The sequence below is a fragment of the Rhinichthys klamathensis genome, unplaced genomic scaffold, assembly GCF_029890125.1.
Source record: "Rhinichthys klamathensis goyatoka isolate OS25496 unplaced genomic scaffold, OSU_Roscu_1.1 h1tg000092l_1, whole genome shotgun sequence".
Lineage (NCBI taxonomy): Eukaryota > Metazoa > Chordata > Actinopteri > Cypriniformes > Leuciscidae > Rhinichthys > Rhinichthys klamathensis.
In genome coordinates, this window is record NW_026606631.1 from 3,617,062 (window position 1) to 3,626,069 (window position 9,008).

General features: G+C 36.3%; 1 long non-coding RNA gene across 2 annotated transcripts; it reads left to right on the forward strand.

The window, feature by feature from the left end:
- Positions 1 to 3,875: 3,875 nt before the first annotated feature.
- Positions 3,876 to 6,124, forward strand: LOC130085969 (uncharacterized). Of its 2 annotated transcripts, none has more exons than XR_008807189.1 (5): positions 3,876 to 4,195; positions 4,889 to 4,954; positions 5,051 to 5,108; positions 5,353 to 5,397; positions 5,500 to 6,124. It is a non-coding gene; the product is annotated as an uncharacterized LOC130085969 (long non-coding RNA). The 2 variants fall into 2 exon arrangements; XR_008807190.1 differs by having other exon boundaries at positions 5,051 to 5,104.
- Positions 6,125 to 9,008: the final 2,884 nt, after the last annotated feature.

Below are 9,008 nucleotides of genomic sequence, written 5' to 3' on the forward strand. Positions count from 1 at the left end.
ACTCATTCCTGTTGCCAGATCTTGCTAGCAAATCAGCAAACAAGACCAAGCCCATAAAAACGAATAAATGAAAACAAGACAGAAATATCGCGACATGCACCTACTCACTTTAATAACTCCATAAACTCTATAGCCAAGCTTAAACAACACCACCAAAATTGCTTATAGTAAGTAGACATGGCATCACGGCAAGAGTTACCTTTATTAGTATTACCTAAACAACATAAGCAACCCAATTTATTTTCGCACAAAAACTGTGAAAAAGTTATTCATTTACACACACAAAAAAATTAAAAGAATCAAATTCCAATGCAGTCTAAATGAAGGGCCGGAAAAAAAATGAAAATTGAAACTGAAAACTTTGCAGGCCCGCACGCGCACTGCCACATGAGAAAGCAGGCGAGAGCAGAGGCCTCTTCAGGAAGATTAAAAGGCCTTTTTCCATTCTGCAATGGAGCGCAGGGGTAAGAAGGGCCACAGAGACGATCTCATTACAGACTAACACGCAGCAGCTGCCCTCCTCTCACCATTTCCTTTTATTTTCCAGACATTCTCAATGCTTGGTTAAAGTGTTTTAAATCAGACACTTCTCTGGAGGCAATATGATTTATTTTATTGTCCCTCAAGTGTTCCACTGACTGTCTGACCCTCGGTGACCTTTTCGGCTCCCCCGTTGCTAAGGCAACACTCTTTGTTCCTGGCCACTACCCTGGGTGTGTGATCCCGGGCGTATGGAGGACTGTTAATGTAACAACACAAAAACATCTGAGGGAAAATAGTATTAGCTGCTTCTATAAACAATTTTTTCCCATTCTTCGTCCCGTTTTTTTTTACTCTCGCGGATTCTTTCTAGGATAAACAACCTGGCTAGATAGAAGGAAGTACTTTGCGGCTGGTCCAATGAGATAATATATCATTTTTTTGGAAGGTGCTAGAGGTACAGATGAGATATGAGGCGTTAAAAGCTGCAGATATGCTGAATGGGTCAGGTATTTCTGTGTGGGAAACAGCAGCAGGCATTGCTTCATTCTCAGAGGGATGGACTGGGATACAGAGGGGATGAAAGTCTCTGCTGGTTGAGTTACTACTCGTGGTGGCATCCAAATAATTCCTGACACAAAATCAAAACTGATCCTATGTGCTTTCTTAATAAATGCCCCTAGTGAATGATTCAACAGTTACGCTAAAGAAAGAAAGAAAGAAAAAAAAAGGTGTGTTTCCATAGTCTAATGTGATAACTTCCTCTGCCTCTTTACTGTTCAGTCAGAAATTAAAATAGTTGCAAGCCATATTTATTTCCTTTCTTCCATGAAACACAAAATGAAAAGTTTCCATAAAACAAACAAAAAAAAGCACCATAAACATGATTTGCACACGACAAAAAAAAAAAAAATTATGTTTTGAAAAAAAGTATTGTAAAGTCACTAAACCGGTAATATTGGTAAAAACAATATCCGGCCCAAAAAAAAAGTTTCTGTTTGGATTACCAAATATTGATGCACCTCTTGATGTAAATAAATGTTGTGATGTTCTTTCCATCAAGAGGTGCATACTTTTTTGGTCAAGATCTTATATTGTAAAGTCCAAAGACTTTCAATGAATGTACGGTCTGGACTCAAAGGTGCCAAATTCATGTGTGAAAATGATTCTTCATGCTCCATCCCAACCATTCTTTCACAATTTGAGCTTGATGAATTTTGACATCCTGGAATATGGCCATGATGTGTCTTCATACATGGATGTTTAAGAAATAAAAAGCTAAACACTCCATCAGTTAGGGTTAGAAGAACTGTTGCCAAACATATAACATGATAGAAACATAATAATCACTGCAATAATGATCCAATCACAGACTGCATTTGACTATTTAAATCTAGTGTATTATCACAATTTAGCTGTTTTCTATTGTAATATATTTTAAATATACAGTGTCAGCAGTGTCACATGATCCTTCAAAAATCATTCTAATATGCTGATTTGCTGCTAAAGTAACATTTATTATCGTTATCAATGTTGGAAACAGTTGTGCTGCTTAATATTTTTGTAGAAACTGACAATTTCTTTTTCAATATTCTTTGAAAGTTCAAAAGAGCGGCATTTATTCGAAATAGAAATCTTTTGTAACATTATAAATGTATTTTACTGCAACGCATGATCAATTCAATGCATCCTTGCTGAATAAAAGTATTAATTCTTTTTAAAAAAAAATCTTACTGACCCCAAACTTTTGAACAATTGTTAGAGTATGTGTCCCAACCAGTCTGCCACCCAAAAAAAAAAAAATGGCTCCGAAACATGATTTTAAAACCAGTGATTTCTTAACAATTTCAAGGTGAAAAAAGTTGGAAGAAAGCTCTTTCATGGCGAATAAAGGAATCACATTTACTGTAAATGTCTTAAGCCCAGAAGCACATTTCTGTGCTAATGACTAAAGACTTAAAGACTTACTCACTGGTCAACATTTTCCTATTTTATTCACACAATGGAGTCTATTCAGTGAAATCAAAAATATAGGTACAATTCCAAATGATTTTCAACATGAATAAATACTGATGGCCGTGCTGAAATAAGCATATGAAGTTTCAACCCTCTAGTTAACCGGGAAGAGTCTTTGGAAAGGTCAAACTAATTTGCTGTAAGCTTCTGAATGTGTATTTTCAGCTACTGCGAAACAAAAATAGGCAGATTTTTTATAACTAGTTATTTCTTAAAAACACATTTTAAAGGTAAAAGTGTTCAAGAAGAGACTTTCATGTTGATGATATACTGATCAAACTGAAATGTGCTCAGTACAAAATCAGGGTTCCTTATTTTCAACCACTGTGTGCTAACGGAGAACTTGAATAACTCTTGGTCAATGACACAAAGTACACTTAAGAGTCTGGAAATTAGGAAATGGCCAGTATGACCTAAGACATGAAAGTATTCAAAGGAGCCAATGACGTACTGTCCCATAATACACAACACTTACTTTATACTGCTATTAATTACATGGAACATTCACTGCTTGACCCTTTGGGATTTCCCACTTGTTTTACATTTGGTCCATATTATGTTTGGATTTTAAGTAATTGATTGGACATTTTATCTAAAGTTTGAACCTACAACCTTTCGGTTACCAGCCCAGATCTATAACGGCTATGCCTGTTAACCATGATCTGCAGAAAACATGGCGAGGAAATTATACCAACTCCCGACAACTGACGCTAGTGGTTCCTGGTTCAACACCAGCTGGTTTAAGGGTCCAATTTTTCCAGCCTTGTCTTCGGTGGAAACATCCAGAATAAGCCCAGACTGGGCACTGCCTCCGGTACCATGCCGGTGGAAAGGGGGCACATTATTCATCAAGAATAGTTGGTTGAGTTAAGGAAGAAAAGAAATAGCATCCATGTTTAGTCCAATTAAAGGTACAGTTCACCCAAAAATGAATATTGTCATAATTTATTCACCCTCATGTCATTTCAAACCTGTATGACTTTCCTCCTTTTACAAAACACAAAAAGAAGATATTGTGAAGAATGTTTCAGCTGATGTTCAGTGGAAGTCAATTAGATCCAAAAGTTTCAAGCTCCAAAAAGGATATAGCGTAAAAGTAATCCAAGCTCGAATGGTTTAATTCAAGTTTTCTAAAATTAAATTAAAATCACTAATCATCAACTAATGTACACAGATCCCAAAACCAATATGATGACACCACAATAACATTAAACCTCACTTGTGTCACTTACTGTAACATTATGACACAAGAACCAATGAGGTTTGGCGTTATTGACATTTCACCATATTTGATTTGGTACTTGAGAGTGAATAAACACTTAAACCTCTGTACTGTTCACCAAAGTCATCATATCACTTATCAATCATAAGACTGCACTCAAAAAAATGATTCTTGGCACTAATTGAATTTAAGCAAACAATTTAAATAAAATATATTTAAAAATGTATAAAATAACCTTTATTGTTGCGAATTACTCGTACACAACATGAATGTAATGGATCCAAATCCAAACTGATCAAATTACATACACTGTACTTGATTTGCTGCCATAAGGGACAAATACAGAAGTTGCGCATGCGCACTAGAGTGGAAAAAGAAAAAAAGAAAAAAAAAATGAACAGAAGGCGGCAAGTCGAGTCGTTGGAGGTGCGATACAAGTCAGCCATTTGCGTGAACAGATGTGGAATATTCGACAAGGTAAGATATTTTCTATATTTATGAATGATTAAGACTTCAATATCAACTATTTTTATAATTAAATCGATCGGATTTAATAAATATCTTATTTTCGCTGTGACTGCACTTCAGACGAATTAACTTTTTCGGCTTTCCATTTATATAAAAGTAACATTTATTGTCGACTGACTATGTGCATCATTTTTGAATTTAGGCAGATTACCTAGCGTATGATTTTTGATAACGGCTCCGTGATGTCGATGTCCATCTTAACGTTACTTTGTAATATGCCAAAACGTTGCACAAACACAGTCAATCGAACGTACTGTAGGCCTATATGAAGGTTACCGTATATACAGGTACAATTGTATAGGATTTCTAGTTAAAAATAATATTTAAAAAAATATTTGAGATTTTGATCATTTTAAGATATAGGCCTACGGTCGACTGACTAAGTTGTATGTGCGTCATTTTTAGTAACAACTTGTCATCTCCACGTAAGTTAGGCCTACAGTTTAGGCCTACTTTGCTTGAAAAATACTTTGAATATGCCAAAACATTGCACAAACATACTTAATCGACCGCATATGAAAGTTATCTACATGCAAAGGTGTATAGGATTCCATGAAGTGGAACAAGTGCTTTCTTTTTTTCATGCTGAGTTGTAATTTCATTACCAAAAAAATAAAACTGGATGTCTTTGTTATTTCAGAGTCCTCACTTCGATCTGACACTATTTCAACATTTCTGGCTCTGGTCAGGCACAATCACTCAGTTACGGTAGGTGTATTTTTTTCTTTGTAATAAAGTTAAACTTGACTAATTTCTTTGCAAAACTGTGATGTCTGTTGTTTTCTCTCTCTTTTTGAATTTCAGATATGTGAGTTTTGGGAATGTGGCAATGTAAAGTGTGTGGCACAGAATTATCCAGTAGGTATGAGTTATTGAAACATTCTAAGCTTAAACATGGATATTTTGGGGCAAGGTTCAGGCATCCTTATACAGTAATTGTCCTTGCACTTTTAATTCATGGAATAACCTCCTAAGTCATATATACCGTGTCCACCGTGATCAGTCATTTCCAAAACAGGAACAGTTAGCCACCTTTTCATGTCAGCTGTGCGCGTGCATTGAGTCAAATGAAAGAGATGCTTATCCACTCTATGATTATATGGTAGGAGGAAGACGAATGGTAACCCTGAAGAGGCACATCCTCATCTAAGGTAAAGTGTTTATTAAGTGTTTTTTATTTATTTAATACAAGTAACAATGGTAAAAATTGTTTTAATGGTGTATTTTTTTTTCTGCTTTGTTTCCTCTTTTAGAAAAGTAGAGAAAAATGTCAAGTCCGGCCATTTTGAAGATTGTTTTTTTGGTGTGGATGACGATGCAAGAAAACTTGCACTTAAGACAGGAATCCCAAAGTCTGTGGATGACCTTGTCCTTGAAATAATGACTGTTTTTGGGGTGAAGCAAAAGTTCAGGCTCCCGTACAAAGATAAGGACTTTGGAAATGAATACATGCATCTCATGTCAACCAGTCAAATTGAAGACTGATACCCTGAAAATGATTTTTCTATCAACTGATGACTCTAGCATGCAAGAGACTGCACCTAATGCACCATTCCTGCTTTTGTAGCTCTGATACTCTTGACACGAGAGATGTTAGCCCTTGTGCTATTGTCTCAGTCCAGGAACTTATTTGATGACTCTTTTTGCAGCAGCGCAGAGACTGTTTTTATTAAAAAAAATTCTTGGCATCAGGTTTTTTTTGGTTCCTGTGTTCTGCTGAAATTCAGCTTCAGAGAGCTAACACAGAGTTCAGCAACAGTGTAATGCTCCATGGCAGCTGAGGCAGTGAGTAGACCACTTAGTTCTGGCCTAAATGTTGAAATGTGAAAACGTGTTATAACAAAAATGTTTTTGTTGAAACCCTGTTATGTAAAAAGTGTTGAAAACCTGTTATATGTATATAAAAAAAAAAGAATGTGTGTGTACTGTACATATATATATATATATATATATATATATATACACACACACACACACACACACAGTATAACACACACAGGTTTAAAACTAAGAAGTGTAACATGAGTGATAACCACAGAAAGTACAGTTTGGGAGGATGCATAAAACTAAAACAGGATTAATTTGTAAAGTGCTGTATTATGTCCTGCTTCGATTTTTTGGTTTCTTTTGTGAGACTGGATGTTTAAAGCAATTGCACACAATAAATGTTTGAAAATTTAACATGTTTTTGACTGTTTATTCAATAGAATTAAGGAAATGTAAGATAGTTATATAAAGCAAGTAACAACGATTTATTTGAAATGAGTAAAGTTTATTTAATAGACAATCTTAAATCACAGTTCATCGGTTCACATAACAATTATTTAATTCATTCACGTCACCTGAACAAGATGGTGAAGCTTAAATTTTTTTTTAACCTTTTACGTTGGATTTATGTGATTAAATTGGATGGAAAATTGACATCCAATTGAAATACATAAGTTTTAACTTTTGGGGTTAAATATTTTTTTGAGTGTGTATGTCCTTTTTGGAGTTCCCATCTGTTACCAACTTTTTCCCAAAATTACTTTTGGAAATGACATGAAGGTCAGTAAATAGTTATAGGATTATAGATAATAGATATATTACAGAGATAATTAGGCTACCCTTTTAAGACATTGTATAGCGACAGAAGCAACCCTGGAAAAGGGAAGCAAGCGTAATTCCACAAAATTCAAGAGCGTAGAGACATCATAAATATATGTAGGTTTACATGTTCTCTTTCCAGAAGCAGTAGTTCTGGAACATAAAGTGCTATGACTTCCCATGTCTTTTGTGATTTGTCAGGGTCTGCTGATTGCCTTTGGAAGAGCTTCCTGAGAATCCACCTTAAACTTTTCTTCTGGAACCGCTTTTTTCCATCAGGGGAAGAGTGAAGTCTTTGCAGTTTGTGTCATGGGTTATTTAGATTTCCATTGCCCCTCTATGTGATTTGAAGTAGAAAGCAGGGAACACGCAGCACCCCACACTGAAATTTAACGGCACACGGAGAGATGATGGTTTCTCCAGATGGAACATTCATTTGAGAACCTGTGAGAGATTTACACCGAAGTAAATCTAAACACTATTACAAATGACCAATACAGAAAGAGGGGTAACCCAATGCCGCTGCTTGCACCCAACACAGGAAAAGTGCTGGCGTGTTGTTAGATAATACATGGAAACATGTAGCTCACGATAAAATGTGGTTTTTCTGAAACAGACGAACCAGATATCTGTGCGCCTGTGATGAAAGCAATGCAAATTTTGACAGTATTACTGTGTTCTCAACCTTTCTAATGGCGGCTTTCCAAATCCAGCGCCAATGTTCCGGGGAAATAGGATTGGAGAAAGCATTTCACATTCGTCTGCGGCAAACGAACTCCAGCTGAACGGCAATCAGGGGGAGCGCGCAGACCCATCTTTAAAAGTCCAAGAGGGACAAGCCGTGCCATTTTTGCTCTGACCGCACAGAAATTGAGTGGGCAAGTTCGCCGACAGTGCGTCCAGCACTTAACACGCATGGTGTGTGGCGCGTTCCTTGTCCGCAGATGTGTTTGTGTTGGGCCTGAGACTTGCACTCTCTGGTTTGCCTTTCTTCAGCTGTGCCATTGTGTGATGGGGAAGCTCCAATGCGATGAGCTTACACATGGACTCTTCCAGGCATGTCTTACCGCAAAGCAATTGATCTGATACTCCCCGTGATGGCGGCTTTGGAGGCCATTTTGTTTTGGGGTTATTGTAACACCCTCTTCCCGGCAAAAATAGAATTGTGGGCCAATCGTTTGAGTCACTAGTTGATTATGGGAAGACCACTTCTGGTCATTCAGTTCCAGGAACCTGCCACTGCGATATGGACGTATTGGATTCACTGCAGAACGTTTGGAGCTTTCAATGCCAGGTCGTGTGATGCATTAAGGTCATAATGCTCTGCAAATTGTCCAACAGCCAGCCAATCAGTAAGGTTGTGAAGTTGCGGACAGCGTTCTTAGCTTTAGCTGTTACTTTTGTTAAAACCTTCTTGGAAAAATTGTATCTTTAAATTAATCTCCAAACTGATTTAAATGCTAAAGATGCACTGAAATTTCAGCTGCCAAAAAATGTCAAAAACTTTCACAAGAGGCCAAAAACCTTGGCTGAAAATGTGCACAGAAACTGTTTAACATCCAATAAAAGAATATTTGACATGGACAATAAGCAGTGTGCTCAGGAAATTATCCAGGGCTAATTGGATCTAATGTGAATGATTAGGATGATACATCCAAATCCAAACATCGTCTGCACATCACAGACATCTATTCTTTTGGGACAAGAGTTTGTTTAACAGGAATATTAAATTGAGCAACACATACAGACTACATATTGACTATTGGTAGTCAACTAGTGGGCCAGGGCCTATAGGGGGTCTCAAGAAACTCGTAAGCGGGCCTGAAGATAACTAATATAATTTAAAATAGGGCAAAATAAGCACTAAAATAAAAATATATCATTTAAATGTTATATATTTTTAATAATGAATATAGCTTTTATTTAGTTAAGCCAAGCTCTAAAATATTTTATTGGGCAAACATTTTTTTTTAAGAAATCCTTATTATACTTATCTAGTAAAATCACGGATGACTGAAAAAATAATTCATTGGTTAAAAAGAGTGGGAACCTTGAAGACTTTCAGCCCTAAAAACTTCAGAAATCCTAAAATTTAATTTACCGAAACTAAGAATAACCACAGATTAAAATAAGTTTTGAAAACAAAATATTGCCTTTGAATATTGTTGTGGACAAT